Source organism: Microtus ochrogaster, assembly GCF_000317375.1.
Source record: "Microtus ochrogaster isolate Prairie Vole_2 chromosome 14 unlocalized genomic scaffold, MicOch1.0 chr14_random_1, whole genome shotgun sequence".
NCBI classification, from domain to species: Eukaryota; Metazoa; Chordata; class Mammalia; order Rodentia; family Cricetidae; genus Microtus; species Microtus ochrogaster.
In genome coordinates, this window is record NW_004949096.1 from 36,778,908 (window position 1) to 36,793,514 (window position 14,607).

At 46.1% G+C, this 14,607-nt stretch overlaps 1 long non-coding RNA gene across 2 annotated transcripts in view; it reads right to left on the reverse strand.

Moving 5' to 3' along the window:
• The window catches only part of LOC106144267, a 74,935-nt gene that overhangs the window by 22,413 nt on the left and 37,915 nt on the right, over positions 1 to 14,607 (reverse strand). The gene's annotated exons all lie outside the window — the stretch shown is intronic.

The following is a 14,607-nucleotide window of genomic DNA, read 5'->3' on the forward strand; positions in this document are numbered from 1 at the left end:
CACACACACACACACACACACACACACACACACACACACACGCAACCAAGCAGAGGTTGCAAGGACAGTCCAAAGCTGACAAAAGTTCCAGAAAGACCATGGTTCTATTAATAACTGCATTGTTGCTTGAGGCCCCTGTGGTCAGCCTCCCAAGATGCACCCTGCCTGCAGATCACATTCTCAGCGCTCCCAAACAAGTGAAAGGGTATTTCCAAAGGCAGAGTAGACACAGAGATGCAGATGGTGCCACGCCCCCAAAGGGCATGCTGAAGGCCCACAAAGCCAGCTCTGCACTCAGATCTGCTACACACACACACACACACACACACACACACACACACGCCAACAGAATGGAGCGATATTTCCAAGAGATGGTTGGAAACAATTCTCCCATGGGAGGAAGGTCAAATCTAAGCTGACCACTGTTTCCAGCTGTGATTCTGAACAAGGCTGATAGCTGAGAAGGCAGTACCACTGAGCTTCCTGGGACATCCCCCTGTCTCCTCCAGCAGGCAGCCTGTTTAAGACACCACCCTGGTTCACCCTGAGCTCTAGCAGATCCTGCACTTCCCTGGGACCTTTTGTTAATGACTCGTATTTTTATTTTCTGCAGTATCAGTGGAGGGAGTGTATGATTTTTGGAATGGCTCCATCCTTCCCCAAGAGATTCCTTCACAATGCACAGTGCCCAAAGGACGTGAGAAGTAGGAAATGAGGAAAGTTGCTCTGACTGGTGTATTGTGTGTTTCCCAACATGTCTGCTGCTGCTGAATGAAGTTAGGAAGTCCTGCGAAGGACAGATTGCCCGTCCATTGAGGTCTGACTGGAATTCTAAGGATGCTCTCTGGGCTGCAGGTCACTAACAGCAGAGCTCCTCTGAGGCTCAAGGCTCTTGATACGGGCAACTGTGACGCCATAGGGCCTTTACTTTCCTGCAAAGGCCCCTACTGGCAGTGGCAGTGGGGAAGTTTCTGGAAGCTAAAGAACCTGGCTGTGTGACACCTACACAGTTAGGAGGAACAGCACCAACCCTCCCACCCCAGGCCCCCAATGAATCTCTTGGGAAAACCAGCTTCCCGTTTTGTGTCCTGTGAGCCAGCATTTTCTGACCAGGCTCACAGTATCCGCCATCTGGCCCAGGATTTCATCTGCAGCACCTTCCTGGGTGGGCAAAGAGAAACAGGAACTGAGTGACGCACCAGTGGCTGACATGGGTGGAAGGAGAAACTGGCTTCCTTTAGTTCTACCAACAAAGCAGAGGCAGCTGACTACCCTATCCCCACCAGCCTGCCTCTTCTCAGCGGGATGCAGGACCCAAACCTAACGGTCCAGGCAGCTACAATATGGCGTACCCAGTCAAGTGGGTACAGAAATTACTTGGGGTGGCCAGGCCTTACAGATGAAGTAGGCCAAGCATACAGAAGGAGGAAGTGGACACCCTTCCCAAGGTCACACTGGAAGGGCCACAGCTAGACTGGGACTTGAGTCTTTCCCACCTAGTTCCATTGGGCTAGTGGCCAAAGCTGAGAAGTTTCTTGAATTCCAGCTCCCCACTATGGGGCCTGAATTAGCTGGCCGGGGGAGCTTTTGCATGGGCAAAGCCAGTTCCTGTGGGTCCCATGCTGGATGACTAGTTATCAACGGAGGCCAGTCCATCTAGGTACTATAAGAAGTCTGTTCCTAATGCTAAGTGCATCTCAAGAAAGGCTTCCATAATCTAGTGGGCACTGAGAGTGGGCAGAAACTACCCATGACCCTCCAGAACTGGGGTGAGCCTGAATAGGTACCTGGTCACACATGGGACCATATTACTCTCTGTTTTGGTGGCCTTGCTATTCTTGTGGATCTTTAATACTCACTGTTAACACCGCCCCCCCCCACACACACACACTATGGATACACAACTTTATTTCCCCCAGGATGTTATGAACAGCCTAGAAACTACATGCACCATACTGTGCTCACTGGGGACCAGAAACGCACAAACCCTTGATGCCTCTCCACCCACCTTGTCTCTTATCAGGGTTCCTGTGTCCAGAGCTATATCCATTATCTCAGAGCAAATTTAGAGCCTTTGTGGGTGGGGGACTCCCCTGAGAAACTTGTGAGTGCTCCATGCATTGCTCTTAACTACACCTGACTGAGGAAGTGAAGCCCCGACAGCAGAGCCCGAGTCCTTCCCAGAGCTGTTCCAACACCTAGCTCCTCTCACCCACCACTGAGTACAGCATCCCATCTGCTAGAGTGTCCCCATGCATGTTTTCTCCCAAGCTCAGCATCGGTCCTCTCAGAAGCATGTGCCAAGGCCATCTCTTACCAATCTGGCAGAGCCCAAAGCCCCGGGATTCCCAAGTCCAGCAGGGAAAGTTTGATAGTCATACCAGATTCCCACCCTGCATCCTGGTCCTCACATTCTGAGAGTCCTGGAATGGCCAGATGCTCACCAGTAATTCAAATAAACCAGAGCCTCAAGGGTTTGCAAGCTGGCTCACCTTTTAATAATCCTTAGGTACCTCTAGGAACTGCCTCAGTTTACGCAAAGTTACAATTGAGCAAAAGGGCCACAGCTAAAGGTCTGATCTTCCTAGGCTATCTTTTGGTCTTTTCTTTCCACACCCTTCCCTTCGGCTACATTTTTGCTAGACAAAAATTATTTTTTGGAAGAACATCATTAGCAAATTTATATAGCCTGACTGGCTTTGTAAGAGGCCCAAATTATAGAACACCCTGCTATACAGTCACTAAGAACTGCCACGGGCCTCTGAAGAGCTGTATTCACCAGAAACAACGCAGAGCCCCAGTCCTCCAGGCATGCCAGGCTGGCCCTGAGAATGAGCAGGTCTCCAGATTAAGCCCATTCTCTCCGCAGCAGCATTCATGGAATTACCCGAGGATGCATTCGACACCCAAAGGCTCCAGCTTCCTTCCGGCTCTTCTAATTTAAAAACTCTGGGGTAAAGACCAGGAACTGGGGTTGTCCTCATAGCTCCCCTCCCCGAAGTAGAAATACAACAGCCATCAGTGGCAAGTGGTGGTTTGTCCCCTGCGCCAGTCTTTGGCGCTAGGTCATCAACTTAGTCTCCTCTGGCCCTACTGACCACACCTAGCCATCTGTTGGTGTCTAGTTTCAGTAACTATACTAGAGCCACTCAGTGGCTGGCCCTTTCCAGAGATCCCCACAGTGGGCAGGGAGAGTGTGCAACTCCAAAGGCATCCAAAACGTGGGGAGACTGTAGGGGAAGCCTCCATCTCCTGTGTTTGATGGTGTACTCCTACACAGCACAGATCTGAACTGGAGGGCTCTCAAACTCACGAGACAGAAATTCTCCTACACCAAACTGCTCAGCCAGCCAAGCCACCCGTCACTGCCTCCTCTCCCCAGCCAACACAGACATACTGAGACTACGGGACCCTGAGGTCTCTTGACATTTCCCTTTAATAGAAACAGAACCATGTCACCATCTCTGTATGCCTTGCTGTCGCCCTGGGAAGGAGGGTGGATACAAAAGCACCCACCTTCTAGTCTGGTCACACTGCAGTGTAAGAGCACAGGTACCAGACACAACAAAACACTTGTACTGAGTCAGGTAGGAACCACAGAAGAGCAGCTAGAGAACAGGTTAAAAAATAGTTTAACAACAACAACAAAAAGCCTAACCTTGTACAGAAAGTATGAGAAAAGGAAGGAAGGAAGGAAGGAAGGAAGGAAGGAAGGAAGGAAGGAAGGAAGGGAGAAAGAAAGTTAGGAAGCTGTAAGTACGATACAGGTAAGATGTTTGTCCCTCAGTTTCCATGGTCACCTTTTCCATGGCAGAGAAGGGGCCACAGGCAGGGTGGAGTACTTGGGTACTGTGGGGGCTTACAGTATGTTCACAAACTACAGGCTGGTCAGACCCCAGGAGACCCCAGTTCCCACGCAAAGTCTTCCCCAAAGGTGTGAGCACCCTATCTCTGAGAACAGAGCCCTGTCACTCTGGCCTCTCCGTCTCAAGTTATGATCTCTTGCCTGTTTCAGGTGAAGAAGCAAGGCTTGCAAGATCCTGACATGACCCCCACCCCCACCCCACCCCTGCCCACATACCCCTGCACAACTGCAATGGCTGGAGAAAGCCTGCCAGCCCAGCCTCCATAAAGGCCCCAGGGCCACAGAGACCTGCACAGCATCAAGAGAATCAAACCTAGCTTTAGTGTCACAGATAGGGACCCGGAGGCTACCTGAGGCAGGGAGGAGGAAGGGGGCAGCAGCCTGACACACCAAGCCATCTGCCCTCTGTGAAATGTGACCTGATTGGATTTTGAAAAATACCAGAGAGGTGTGTACTCAGATCCTACACAGGCGTGGAGCTGAGGCAACGAGCCAGAGTCAAGTCCACTTCCTCTTGGTAGCACCAAATAATAGAAGACTGGGAACTAGGAATCCTCCTCCCCACAATAAAAGTCAACATTGTAAAATAAGCAATTGATTGAAAACAGAGCTACTAATTATGTAACCGGGGAAGAAAGCAATTAGTCAAAGGGGGGGAAGAAAGAAAGAAAAAGGGTTTTTGTATACCATAATCTTAAAAATAGAAGTAAAAGCTTCAAATCATACCCAGTTGTCTATTGTGCAGCCCTCTTTGAGCTGCTGAAAAGGTTAATAATTTTCCTACCGAAACTGAATGTGGGTTGTGAAAGAGCATTAAAATGAAGAAAATTTCCCCGCGGCTGCTAATGTATTATCACCAAAGCCATCGAGTTTCAGTTTGAGTTATTTGTATTTATTTGTGAAAACAAAGATCACATCAGCAGAAGCCTCATCCTAATCATTGTCCTGGAGTGGCTGAGTTTTTTGGATGGAAAAGAAGAAGACCCTCACATGTATGTACACACACACACACACACACACACACACACACACACCCCAAGTCAAAACAACAGGCTCGAAGGGGAGAATAGTCTCAACTCAATTTTATCATTTGAAAAGAAAAAGTATTTTCTTAGGTAAAACATTAACATTTGTTTACAGTTTGTCCAGATACGAGGCTCCATTTGTACTTTCAGTAGTTGAAACTTTTGTCTATTGCGTGGCCAGGTAGAGAACTTTTATTTTTTTAACTGTAGTGTTTGTTTGACACTCTCAGGAGTGGAGTTATAGCCATATCATAATTCTGTGTGGAAGACTTAGGGGGAAAAAAAACAATTTAAATTCTCCTTTCAAAGATCAAAATTGTGAGCTTGGAGACATTTCTGAGCCGGTGGAACCTGGATGACATGCAGAAGCTTAGGTGCTTTTAACTAAACCGTGTCTCAGATGCCAGGTGAACAGGCTGTTCTCTGAAGTTTTAAAAGAAACCAGATGATGAGGTGGTTAATGAGGCCGTGAGGGTGCTCAGAGACTTCTCTGCGTGTATTTCCATCACAACATAAACATCAGAATGAAAAAAAAAGAGAGAGAGAAAAAAAACTGCAAAAGGAACCCTCCAGAGGTCTCACATCACCGAACAAACTGTTTTTCTACCTATTTTGTGTTGCGGGCTTTTGTTATCAACCCAATCGGCAAATTGTGGCCAATTTTGTCATGGTGTAAGCAGACATTTTGTTCCCAAACTGTTTTCAACATTTTAGCTACCAATTACAGTCAATGAGAAAATGAACAAGCCACAACACAAACAGAAAGGGTACTTCTTCTGTACCCAATTAACCCCTTTTAAGGTTAAAAATGCATAGATGTGCGCTGGTATATATATCTGAAAACAGAACTCTAGTAAATTCATATTCTGAAACAACCTAATCAGCCTTTTGTGGAAAAAAAAAAGAATCATTAATGATTAACCCGCTGATTGGATTTTGAAACCAGCCAGGAGTCATTCTCTGGTTCTGAACACGATGAGACCCTGAGACTATCCCGTTTGATGACACACTGTATCATTATTAATTTACAAAAAAATTATAGGAACCAGATAAAACTGGAAAATGCAGATGAGACTCCCTGGGAGTCAAATGAATTAAACCAAGGTTTTAAAAAAGAAATCACCAGTTAAGCCGTTATTTACTACTGAAAATAAATGACACCCACGGAGTTCAGCAATATATTAATATTGAAACCAAACGGCAGTCGTACACCACAAATCATTTCATTAAAAACAAATAAAGAATGACACCTAGTTAAAATGAAAACGCATGGCTTTATTTGATGAGGCATTAAATATGAAAACCAAGACAAGATGGAAAACTGCCATGGCTTTCCCCCACCCCTTTTTGTTTTTGTTGGTGCATCATTATAACAGAACACTGAGAAGGAAGAAGCCAGGAAGGACCCTTCCCTAAAGACTCAAAAGTGACTTGGAAGGAAAGCAGAACAGGGGACGCAGGACTGAGTTCAGAAAGCTCTGCTCAGAAAGCTCTGCTCTTCCCCGTCCCTCAGGTTCGAAGGTACAGCAATGTGTACATTTTTAGCCTTTTAAAATACCGGCATGCCCACACAGTGCCTCAGATTAAACCAAGGAGAAAATGACACATTCTGAAACCATTTTCTACAGCTACTTTCCTGATAACACTGAAGCGTTTACAATCAAATTAATGAGTTCTTAAAAGCCCAAACATCTCTCCACAGAGAGACAGCACCCTTCAGAGCTATCAGTTTTTCAGGCACTTCTGCAAGTATCAGTCTTTGTTATTTGCGTTGAGGAAAATCCAGTTTTTCATCTCTGCTTTAGACAAAGACACTGCTCGTGGCTCTGGGTAGTTAAATTGAGGTACACTTTGAAAAAGCCCAAGGAGGCACCACAGTGCTTCCCTGATCTCAAATAACGTAGGAATTGGTTGGTTTTTGTTCCTTGTGCCTTTGCATAACCCCGTTGATATTTGAAAATTCTCTAAGTAGCAAAGAGAGGAAACACCCACAGAGTCGAAGGAGTCATTGTTTCTTCAGAAAGTCAATTTCTTCATAAACAGCCTCCCCAGAATAAACAGTGAGGGGGACCCAAAAGAAGCAGTCTTTAAAAACTGAGGAGGGTGGCTGGACAAATAGCTTGTCAGAACACTTAGCCCAAGGAATCTCAAGTCATTAGCAAGGGAGTCACTTTTATTTGTGGTCAACCTAAACGATTCTCAGTGAAAGGTTGACATTGCTTCTGGTAAAGTGGAACCGACGAGAACACCAGTGAGTTAATGTCTTCCATTCAAGAGTGTGATGTTTAGTGACCTGCCTGAGATTCAGAAACAGTTCAGTCTCCTGCTCTCTCAGTCCCATGAGGCAGTGTCCCTCCAAGCCAGCCGACTGCCTTCTGGAAGATCCCAGCATTTAACACAAGACAGACAGAACAGCTTTGAAACAAGGCTGTGATTTTTTTAAAAAGTGACCGGGAATTTCAAGACAAAAGAGGTCACTGACATTTGTCATTGTTCAGAGAGCATCTGGTGAGAATTTCCCTTTAGAACGCCCTCTCTGTCCTCGCTCAGCAAAGCCGAGCACTCAGAACAGGCTTGCCCTGAGCACCTACCACCCTTGTAAAACCACACACAGCCCCTTTGCCCTGTGTGAGACTTGGGAAATGATGGTGGCTTTAGTCATCTGGAAAAAGCAAAGCATGACATGGTTTAGAAGGGCTTTTCTTCAGAACTTCTTTGCTTTTAACTCTGCCTCACCACAGCAGAGAAGCTAGGCTCACACTCCTCTGTGCTTGTGACCCGGGAATTTCTTAAGAGCAGGGTGGTTGCACAGCCCCCGAGCTCTTCCTGAATAAATGGTCAACACGTTTTCTTAAAAAAAAAATAAAAGAAGAAGAAGAAGAATTCAATTTTGGGGGAAAGTATATATAAACATAAAAACTCTCCTGCATTAAAAATTAAAGTTTTAGCAATTATTTGACATGTAACCTGTTTTATTGTTTCTCTTTTTCACACACACACAAAACTGAACTTGTTAACACCAAAACTTTTAAAACTTTGTTCTATTTAAAGATACTCCTAAGTGTAAGTAAAATGTGTTTTCCCCTCCTTTGCTCTTTTGTTTGAAGCCAATCTATCATTTATAAGATGATGGCAGTAATTTTGTTAAAATAACATCACTTTAGACGGGTTCAGATGTAGAATTAGGATATTAAGGTTTTTTTAATGCAAGATTTTTTTAAAGGATCTATAAATAACTACAAGCCGGGGGTGGGGAGCTGGACAGACAAAAGTCAGAGGAGCCCCCCAAACTCAGAATGCTTTTTTTCTTTCTACAGAGAAGAAAATAAAATTGACTGCCAGTAAAAAAAAAAAAATTAAATATCCAACAAGCAGGAGGAATTTACAATATATGTAATATATTAGATATACTGTAATATATGTCTTACTAATTATGAGGAAAGGCAGTCTGACTCTGCCCCCAGTCTCTCTGGTGACAAGGTGAGCTGGCCAGTTTCATTACACGGTGGATCTGTATCACGGACAACAGGACGGCTCTCGCTGTAGACTCATGGGTACAGCTAAGCAGCTTTGCTCTGAAGGGTGGATCTGTCGCACAGTCAAAGGCACCGTGATGCCCCTGGACCCTGAAGAGTGGCATGTGCTTGTGAGAGTCACCTAGCCCTTTCATTGATGTTAGCTGGGAAGCTCGGTCTAATTAGCTGCAGAATGCCAACCAATCTCTTTATCAAAGCCAGCCGAAATCAAAACTGAGAAACACAGCTTGTGGTTTCACAGAAAATGTATTTACATGAAGTGTATTTTAAAGGGACTTCGATCCCCAGGCACAATGCCATCTGTGATGTGCGGTGAGTTTGACATTTAAAGATGTCAGATGTATCTACCTCGAGTCTATACTTAGCTGACAACGCCGCCACCCCCTCCCAGCAAGGCTTGTTTTGCTGATTCCCAGCTTAGAAATCTGAAAATAAGTCTCAATGTTATTGATTTCCCACCAAGGCTCTCCTAGCCTCTCAGTTCTCACCTAAGAGCTGTTCAAAAGGAAGTGGAGCCGTGGGTGACCAGGGGAGGAAAAACCAACTTTCACATGTTGTCACAGGGATGGTGACGGAGAGACCAAACCACAGAGTCCTGAGTTGGGGGACAGCGTTATAAATGGCAGTAACGTTTCCCACCCCGGGGCCCACTTCCTCACCCCGAATTGTCTAGGGAAGAACTCTCTGTCAAGGAGGCTCTCCTTGATTCTTAAAAATGGTCCACGGTGCCTGGAGAAACCCAAAAGAACACCAACTATTTAGTGTCACTTAGAGTTGCATCGAAAGAAGTCACACCAAAGGAGCCATAAAAATCCCTTATAAACGCAGACTTTAGGGTCTCTAACAGAAGAACTCAGATCCATCCCATCATAGGCCCTGGGTCAGTCTTTAGCAGCTAAGAGTGAAGGCTGCAGGCTTTATCGAGAAGTAAGAGTGGATCACCACCAGCTCACCCCCAGGCAAGTGACGTTTAGTCAGTGTTAGCCATTGTTCCCTCATTCCCAAATACCACTTCCTGGCCTCATTTGTTGGGAATGAAAATTGAGCCCTAACATAAATTAAGATAAGCCCCATAGACCCAAACAGAACCTCTACCCTGTAGTCAGTAACACCCTAAATTTTCAGAACCCCATTCCTGGGAATATACAGATATTTCAGACAGAACGGGACATGGTCCTTAAGCCTCCCACAATCCTCCATTTCCATTAGCATTGTGGAGCCTGGGGGATGCTGACCCAGGACCATAATGCAAACAAGGGCTTATGTGCAGTGGCAATGTGGCTTTCAAAGGATGTGGGAAGGAGGGGGATATTTTATAACACTGGGCCAGTTCATTATCTGACAGTTGGTTTTTCAAAAGGCTTCTGCTCTGAACTGGGGCTTTCATTAGAAACCTTTTGTTGTTGTTTTTTTTTTTTTGTAAAATTGTGGTATTATTTCGGTATGTATCAAATATGTATGTATATATTATATACTTAAAAAACTAAGACAGGATTTTAACACACATATTGAAAACTTTTAAAGAATATATTGATTATTGTTATTTATTTATTATTGTTGTTATTGTGCTGGGACTCAAATTTAGGGCTTAGTGTATCTGAGACAAACATTCTTCCATCCTACCTGTGTTCCCCAGTCAGGAGATAGCTCTATTGTACCTGATCTAGACATTACACTTGGCACTCATGCTTTTAAATTTCATATTTATCAGTTTAGTTTTTAACTGATAACTATACACAAATATCTTCAATAGCAAGCATGTAAAATCCGATGTCAAGTGCCACATTTCCTCCAAATGACTGCTCTAACTCTATGGGAGTTCACTGAAATGTATAGACTTTGGGTCTGGTTCATTTTGATATGTGATATTTTTATTTGCAAAGATTTTTTTAAAAAAAAAGTTAAAAATTTTTTTTCAAAAAGGTGATAATTTAGTATGTGAATATTATTTCAATAAAATGATAAAAATTATTTTAAAAACACCTGCCCTTATAGGTTACCTCCAAACCCTAGAGGACCAGGCTCGCACACAGTCGGTTCTACAGAAAAGCTAGAGACTCAGGGACAACACCTGGCGCCAGCAACGGTCTCTCGGTACCTGTCTTCATCAGCAAACAGCAGCTTTGATTGATGTGAACTTAGAGGCACCAGACTTCACTTCCTAAGAGTTCTCCTCACTTGCCTGAGCTGTGGCCTTCATTCTAGATGTTACAGAAGCGAGGTCACCAATGCCAAGGTGAGGCGGTCTCCTTGGACCTGGGCACGAGCAGACTCTGAGATCCACCATGCCCACCATGCCCAGGTACACCAGGATGGCCGACATTCTGGGTGGGTCAGCACACAGAAGTCCCAGGGAGAGCTGATCAGCTTTTATGGATTCATTTTGAGAAGGGCAAATAGAGTCACCATTCAGCACTTCTGACAGCCCTCGTCCAGCCCAGTGGCGACTGCCCGCACAATCAAAGGTGAAGCCCTCCTTTCCAGCCAGTCCAGGTGACTTCTACACCAGGGTCCTCTTTCCTCCAGGTTCCAGCCACCTGCAGACAGGGAGCCCACGAGCCTGCGAGCCTGTAAGCCTGCTTGCTCTGCCCTCGTCCCTCCCTCCATGGCTGACTTTGTTGTTGACACTGTCCCCACTGGTTTATTAGCCTGCCCTGCTTGCTTTCTGCTGCTGCCTGTTGCTAGGGAAGGAGCCTTAATCTCCTAGAAAGAATAACAGTCGCAGTCTGCAGTCCTCACTCTGCAGTGAGCCGGCACACGCGGCACAGTTCGGTGACAAAGCAGAAATAACCCACACATTGATTTTTACATTTTCTCCAACAGGATAACAATGCACATCCCACAGTGGGGTGTGTGTGTGTGTGTGTTATAGTATATATATATATATGATACCCATCCCGAGTGTGTTATGTAAGGTTGCCTTTGGAGTGACTCTGATCTCACACTGAATTGCTGTCCTTCACTAGCAACCCGGGTGCCTGCAGGCTCATAGAATAGTTTTACTGTGGTTCTCACTAAATTGACAGTCTTTATTTACTACCCCCACCCCGGGGGGGGGGGAAGCAAACCACATTGTCAAATCATGTAAAAACAAACCGAAGGAAACTGGGTTTCCAGGCTTTAAGCAGATGTTATTTACCCACAATCCATTTCCAAGAAGTCACTTGGAAACCAACTCTGTGTTCATCAGTATTCACTTGGAAGCATGGCATCTTGCTGGTACGGATAACGTACATTTGCTTCTTGCCAGTGATAAGTGCAGGGTAGACTATGCCTTCACCCCAGTTTACCTCCAGCCTGGGGATGTGATCATCCCCAGACCTTTCTTTATGTGCCTTTCTGGCCGCCGTGGCTGGTGGAGATGAGCAAGCAGTCCCTGTGTAGGTGTTCACAGGCTACACTGCAGCCGAGTCCCAGCGCCAGCTTGTGTTTCGAGAGATCTCTCCCTTCCCTCTTGGTAGGAGGATGGTTCTTACCTCCCCCAAGTGTCAAGACTGACTTTCCGGACGGGAAGGCTTGGAGTAGAACTGCTCACTGGGCCTTCCCCAGGGCATACTTGGTTCAGAGAGGGTGAGCATCTGCGAACTGGGCTCACGGACAAGATGATGAAGAGCATGGATCAATCTTGTAGCTGGGACTGAGCATTAGAGTTGACCCAGCCAAGCTCAGTGAGATGAGTCCTGCTCCGGTGGCCCTTGGCCAGCCGTGTCCTTTGCGGTGCTTTCCCAGGCCCATGGGGTAATATCAAATCCTTTGCATAAGTGATCTAATACCCTCTCTAGAGAGAGGGAAACCAATAGAAGGATAGTCAGTTTGTGGCAGATGACAGTTAAGGACCACAGACACCGACAGCCCAGCTATCACTCTGTCCTGACTATAAAGATTTCCCTGCCATTCTACTCAATGTCCACTCCTCTGCAGTCCACACGACACTTTCCTGAACCCTGTGTATCTGAGCACCTATCTGCTTCACTGGACTGTGGTTTGCCAAGACAGAGACCATAGCTACCATTCTCAACCTGTGGGTCATGACCCCTTTGGGGTTTGAACGACCCTTTCGCAGGGGTTGCATATCAGATATCCCGCGCATCAGATATTTACGTTATGATTCGTAACTGTAGCAAAATTATGTTATGAAGTAGCAATGAAAATAATGTTATGGTCGGGGGTCACTATAACATGAGGAACTGTATTACAGGGTCGTAGCACTAGGAAGGCTGAGAGCCACTGCCCTATAGTCAGTCAACTAACTTCATCTCTCCGGCTCCAAGTATCCTTCCTGGGGCATAACAGCACATGTTCGTCTGTCTGTCTATCCCAGAGATGAGCACGTGCCAGGATGGGACCTTCCATATGGACACAGGCTCAGAGAAAAAATATTCTCAAAACCTGCCCCGTTAGCCCTGTCCGGTAGGCCCTTAAAAGAAAACAGAAAAGAGAAACTGTACTAAGATTGTTTACCCAATTAAATAACATTTGTCTCCAGAGGTTTTTGTACGTATAATCTCCACAGTCAAAGCCATGACCAGTCTGGCACACCTAATCCAATGTTCCGCCAAAAATTCTGGAGGACAGAGTCTAAGTAAATCTGCTTACCAGGAGAGTGGCCTGCAGGGTTAGTCTAAGGTGTGTGCCCAGGGAAGCATGCATGTGGTGGCCAAGGAGGGGGCTTTCTGGCCAACAGGACTCGAGCATGTTCTTCATAGAAAGTTTATTAGGTTGGTTATTTCAAACCCAACACTATTTCAGCTCTGAGTTTGCAAGGTCACCCCCAGTTCGCTGGGTTTTTTAAATATAGCTTCATTTTAACTACCCAGCTGCCCTAGAAGGTGAAGGGCAGGTGGACTCAGATCTGTCGTTTGTTCATTTGTTTATCTAAAAGAAGAAAAAAAGCTTCTCTGGGCAGAGAGACCTGGTTAGTGGCTTCTAGGACTCAGACCTCCTGCCCAGAAGAGTCAGAGCCCAGCCTTTTGATTCTCAACCCCCACATCTGGGGGCTGTCCAAATGGTACAGCCTCCATTGTTACAGGAAGGTCTTAGCCCACCCTAAGGGTAGCAAGCAGAATCAGTAAGCTTGGGATAAAAGGCCACAGAGCTAGCTATTCCCTAGCGAGGTCTGGACTAAACTCCGAGGCAAACTGTCTAGTCTTGTGGTTGAAACCCTGACTTGATATCACAGAAGGTACACTCCATAGATGCAGCCTACATTTCCCATCGGCCCAGTAAGGCCCACGGGTGTCTCTCTAGGGGTTTTAATGACACACTTTGAGAAAATGATTAGTTAGGTGTGTCACCAGAGTGAAAGGACACAAATGACGACAGGCATCCAAGCACACTCTGAGAAATTCTGAGTCGGCATCCAAGTACATCACCCCTATTGTCAAGCAGTGAAGGCTTAGCCAGACATAGGTCTGGAAACCGGAAGTAGGAGACCACTGCACTGGGAGGACAAGGAGAGGAAGAAGAGAGAGTGAATGGGTCATTTTCTCTTTCTTCACAGTAGCCCCTCCATCTGCAACAGTGTTCAGCCATGGGCAGGCAGCCCATGAACTTCTCCCCTAGCCTGTTCCATCACCCAAGGCCCTCCTCTCCCTTCAACCACCCAGGCAGCCTCAGCATGTCTCAGAAAGACCAGGAAACCCTCTACAGCCTTGGGTCACTGAGCAGTGTCTCACAGACCAGAAGTGGACAGAGCACTCAGGGGTCCCTGTGCTTCTGAATTTCCAAAATCGGGGCTGCAGCTTGACTTGACAAGTCACTTCTCTAACCCTAACACGTGGAGGGCAGAGACGGCAGGATGGAGAACTCAAGGCCAGTCTGGGCTATATGTGATATCCAGGTCAGAGAGAGCAGGGCTGGAGAGAGAGCTCAGCTGGTGAAGTGTCTGCCATGCACACGTGAAGGCCTGAGTTCAGATTCCCAGCACCTAAATAAAAATCCACGTGTGATCAAGTGCATCTGAAGCCCCATCACAGGACCTGTAGAGACCGAAGGACTTCTGGTGTCCACTGGTCAGACTGCCTGACCAATCGGCGAATGCCAGGTTCAGGGAGATGTCTCAGAAAACCAAGATGATGGCACAGAGAGCTATCGAAGAAGACATGTTGACTTCTTCGTAACACGCATGCACAAGTGTACACACCCATAATACATACACAAATAAACTGAGAGAAGAGAAATG